The sequence below is a fragment of the Cryptomeria japonica genome, unplaced genomic scaffold (assembly GCF_030272615.1).
Source record: "Cryptomeria japonica unplaced genomic scaffold, Sugi_1.0 HiC_scaffold_164, whole genome shotgun sequence".
NCBI lineage: Eukaryota > Viridiplantae > Streptophyta > Pinopsida > Cupressales > Cupressaceae > Cryptomeria > Cryptomeria japonica.
Genome location: NW_026728986.1, coordinates 1 through 5,000, shown reverse-complemented (window position 1 = coordinate 5,000; position 5,000 = coordinate 1). Strand labels below are relative to the sequence as shown.

The following is a 5,000-nucleotide window of genomic DNA, read 5'->3' as shown; positions in this document are numbered from 1 at the left end:
GGGAGCGCTCCGATGTGTGCTCCAAGGTGCGGCGTGCACGAAGTCCGAGCCCGGTTTGCCCCGGGTGCGCACCTCGCGTGCACCTTCGCCGGGGTGAGCACCTTGGTGTGCAGACCTTGGTTGGGTTGCGCGCCCTGGTGCGCACCAAGGAGCGCTCTGAAGTGTGCTCCAAGGTGCGGCGTGCACGAAGTCGGAGCCCGGTTTGCCCCGGGTGTGCACCTCGGGTGCGCACCTCGCGTGCACCTTCGCTGCGGTGGGCACCTTGGCTGGGTTGCGCGCCTTGGTGGGCACCATGCAGTGCACGAAGTCGGAGCCCGGATTGCCCCGGGCGCGCACCTCCGCCAGGGTGGGCACCTTGGTGCGCACAACTTGCCTGGGCTGCGCACCAGGAAGGGCTCAAGATGGCACCCGCGTTCCGTTTTTTTCACTATCTTTCAGAACGGAAATTTTAAAATCTCGTTTTTTTTTGCCTTTTCTGGAAATTAGTGAAGGCAGCGCATCAAAGGTGCGCAACGCTGGTGCGAACCTGGGAGCGCTCCGATGTGTGCTCCAAGGTGCGGCGTGCACGAAGTCGGACCCCGGTTTGCCCCGGGTGCGCACCTCGCGTGCACCTTGGTGCGCACACCTTGGCTGGGTTGCGCGCCCTGGTGGGCACCATGGTGCGCACCAAGGAGCGCTCCGAAGTGTGCTCCAAGGTGCGGCGTGCACGAAGTCGGAGCCCGGTTTGCCCCGGGTGCGCACCTCGCGTGCACCTTCGCCGCGGTGGGCACCATGGCGTGCACGAAGTCGGAGCCCGGTTTGCCCCGGGTGCGCACCTCGCGTGCACCTTCGCCGGGGTGGGCACCTTGGTGTGCAGACCTTGGCTGGGTTGCGCGCCCTGGTGGGCACCATGGTGCGCACCAAGGAGCGCTCCGAAGTGTGCTCCAAGGTGCGGCCTGCACGAAGTCGGAGCCCGGTTTGCCCCGGGTGTGCACCTCGGGTGGGCACCTTGGTGCGCATGCCTTGCCTGGGCTGCGCACCAGGGCGGGCTCAAGATGGCACCCGCGTTCCTTTTTTTTCACTATCTTTCAAAACGGAAATTTTAAAATCTCATTTTTTTTTGCCTTTTTCTGGAAATTAGTGAAGGCAGCGCATCAAAGGTGCGCACCTCGCTGCCCACCACGGTGCGCAACGCCGGTGGGCACCCGGGAGTGCTTCGAAGTGTGCTCCAAGGTGCTGCGTGCACGTTGTCGGAGCCCGGTTTGCCCCGGGTGCGCACCTCGCGTGCACCTTCGTCGGGGTGGGCACCTTGGCTGGGTTTGCCCCGGCTGCGCTCCGAAGCGGGGTTATTGGAGCGCCGCCTCTTTTTTTGTCGGAGCGTTTGGTGGGGTTTCTCGCATTGGCTCTTCCGAGGCCCGGTTGCCACCCTGGCGCGCACGAAGTCGGAAGTAGGGTTAATTGCCCGGGTGCGCACCTTTGCCAGGGTGGGCACCTTACCTGGGCTGCGCACCAGGGCGGGCTCAAGATGGCACGCGCGTTCCGTTTTTTTCACTATCTTTCAAAACGGAAATTTTAAAATCTCCTTTTTTTTTTGCCTTTTCTGGAAATTAGTGAAGGCAGCGCATCAAAGGTGCGCACCTCGCTGCCCACCTTGGTGTGCTCTGAGGTGCGCACCCGGGAGCGCTACGAAGTGTGCTCCAAGGTGCGGCGTGCACGTTGTCGGAGCCCGGTTTGCCCCGGGTGCGCACCTCGCCTGCACCTTGGCCGGGGTGGGCACCTTGGCTGGGTTTGCCCAGGGTGCGCTCCGAAGCGGGGTTACTGGAGCGCCCCCTCTTTTTTTGTCAGAGCGTTTGGTGGGGTTTCTCGCATTGGCTCTTCCCAGGCCCGGTTGTTGGGTGCGCTCCCACCCTGGCGCGCGCGAAGTTGGAAGTTGGGTTAATTGCCCGGGCGCGCACCTTCGCCAGGGTGGGCACCTTGGTGCGCACACCTTGGCTGGGCTGCGCACCAGGGCGGGCTCAAGATGGCACCAGCATTCCCTTTTTCTCACTATCTTTCAAAACGGAAATTTTAAAATCTCGTTTTTTTTTTGCCTTTTATGGAAATTAGTGAAGGCATCGCATCAAAGGTGCGCACCTCGCTGCCCACCTTGGTGTGCTCCGAGGTGCCCACCACGGTGCGCAACGCCGGTGCGAACCCGGGAGCGCCCCGATGTGTGCTCCAAGGTGCGGCGTGCACGAAGTCGGACCCCGGTTTGCCCCGGGTGCGCACCTCGCGTGCACCTTGGTGCGCACACCTTGGCTGGGTTGCGCGGCCTGGTGGGCACCATGGTGCGCACCAAGGAGCGCTCCGAAGTGTGCTCCAAGGTGCGGCGTGCACGAAGTCGGAGCCCGGTTTGCCCCGGGTACGCACCTCGCGTGCACCTTCGCCGGGGTGGGCACCTCGGCTGGGTTGCGCGCCCTGGTGCGCACCAAGGAGCGCTCCGAAGTGTGCTCCAAGGTGCGGCGTGCACGAAGTCGGAGCCCGGTTTGCCCCGGGTGCGCACCTTCGCCGCGGTGCGCACCATGGCGTGCACGAAGTCGGAGCCCGGTTTGCCCCGGGTGCGCACCTCGCGTGCACCTTCGGCGGGGTTGCGCGCCCTGGTGGGCACCATGGTGCGCACCAAGGAGCGCTCCGAAGTGTGCTCCAAGGTGCGGCGTGCACGAAGTCGGAGCCCGGTTTGCCCCGGGTGCGCACCTCGCGTGCACCTTCGGCGGGGTTGCGCGCCCTGGTGGGCACCATGGTGCGCACCAAGGAGCGCTCCGAAGTGTGCTCCAAGGTGCGGCGTGCACGAAGTCGGAGCCCGGTTTGCCCCGGGTGCGCACCTCGCGTGCACCTTCGCCGCGGTGGGCACCATGGCGTGCACGAAGTCGGAGCCCGGTTTGCCCCGGGTGCGCACCTCGCGTGCACCTTCGCCGGGGTGGGCACCTCGGCTGGGTTGCGCGCCCTGGTGCGCACCAAGGAGCGCTCCGAAGTGTGCTCCAAGGTGCGGCGTGCACGAAGTCGGAGCCCGGTTTGCCCCGGGTGCGCACCTCGCGTGCACCTTCGCCAGGGTGGGCACCTCGGTGTGCTCCGAGGTGCGAACCCGAGAGCGCTCCGAGGTGCCCACGAAGTCGAAAGTCGGGTTAATTGCATTGTTTTCCCCGGGTGCGCTCCGAGGTGCGCAACATCGGCGCGCACCAAGGAGGGCTCCGAAGTGTGCTCCAAGGTGCGCACGATGGCGTGCACCTCTGGTGCGCACGATTCGGAGCTCGGTTTGACCGGGGTGCGCACACCTTGGCTGGGTTGCGCACCTTTTGTGCGCTCCAAGGTGCGCACGAAGTCGGAGCTCGGTTTGCCCCGGGTGCGCACCTTCGCCAGGGTGCGCACCTTGATGCGCACGCCTTGGCTGGGCTGCGCACCTTGGTGGGCGCCATGGTGCGCACCTTTCGTGCGCTCCAAGGTGCGCACGAAGTCGGAGCTCGGTTTGCCCCGGGTGCGCACCTTGGTGGGCGCCATGGTGCACTCCGAGGTGCCCAAGATTGGTGCGCACCAAGGAGCGCTCCGAAGTGCGCTCCAAGGTGCGCGCGAAGTCGAAAGTTGGGTTAATTGTCCGGTTTGCCTCGGGTGCGCACCTTGCGTGCACCTTCGCCAGGGTGGGCGCCTTGGTGCGCACACCTTGGCTGGGCTGCGCACACCTTGGCACCCGCGTTTCCTTCATTTTAAATTTTTTTTTTTTACAATCTCTCAAGTGGGAAATTCTATAATCTCAACTTTTTTTGCCTTTTCAGGAAACTTTTGAATGGAGCGCATCATTGGTGCGCTCCGAAGTGTGCTCCAAAGCTCTCTCCAGCTGCGTGCACCTGCCCCGGCCGCGCACCCGGCCCCGCCCAGCTTCGCTCACCTGTCCCGGGCGTCTGGTGCGGAACCTTAGAGTAAGAAACATCACCGTGCACCTTGGCCAACGTGCGCGACTCGACCGAGCGCGCACTGGCCGAGGTGCACACCGATTTCACCTGGGTGCGCGCGCAGCACCTCGGGCGCACCGGGGTGCGCGCACAACGCCCGGGTTGCACCGTGGCCTGTGTGCTCGGGGCGCCTCGGGTGCGCGCTCGGTGTCGCCCCCCGCGCGCGCGGTAGTGCGGGCAGCGCACCCCGGCCCGGCCCGGCCCCGACGAGAACGCAAACGGGCAAAAGGTTTATTCAAATAGCATTGCGACGCCCGGCGAAAAACTAAAAAAGGGTGCAACACCGGGACTTCCCGGGAGGTCACCCATCCCAGTACTACTCCGGCCCAAGCGCGCTTAACTGCGGAGTTCTGATGGGATCCGGTGCACTAACGCTGGTATGATCGCACCCGTTATGAGCTTGTCGCAGTGTGTACTTAGCAAACCGCGACCCACGTGCGAATCCACCCCGGCCACCCACCCCCGTCGAGGTGCACACCCTCCCTCGCGAAGTGCGCCCCGTTCGCCAAGTGTGAGCCCTGCCCGGGTGCGCGCACCTTGCTAGGGCGTCGGGTGTGCACCCGGCCCGGCCTACGTGCGTGCACCTGGAGGGGGCGTCGTGTGCGTGCAGTGTCCCGTCTGCAACGCGGTGCCCACACACCACCTCGGGCGCAACGACCTGCGCTCACATGTGGGCCGAGTGCACCTTGGTGCATGTTCGGGGCGCCTCGGGTGCACGCTCGATCTTGCCCCGGTGCACCAAGGCGCTCGGTTTGCCCCGGGTGCGCACTTGGTGCAAGGTGGGCACCCAAAATAGGGATCAAGCACCAAAACACAAGTTTCGGGATGCAAAATGGGACCCAAGGACCACAAATGCGTTCCAAGACCCATGATGGGTCCACGAGAACAAAAATGTGTTCCGAGACTTAATAAACAAATATTGGGTTTTAGGAGAAGAAACATGCTCTGATGCCCAAAACGAGAATCGACCCCGAAAAGGCCACAGGCCAAAAGTGGGATGCGAGACAAAAAAAAATGGGACCCGAGGACCAAAATTGG

General features: G+C 64.0%; 1 non-coding gene across 1 annotated transcript; it reads right to left on the bottom strand.

The window, feature by feature from the left end:
• Positions 1-4,234: 4,234 nt before the first annotated feature.
• Positions 4,235-4,353, bottom strand: LOC131867130 (5S ribosomal RNA). Its single transcript, XR_009365722.1, has one exon. It is a non-coding gene; the product is annotated as a 5S ribosomal RNA (ribosomal RNA).
• Between the last annotated feature and the right edge of the window lie 647 nt (positions 4,354-5,000).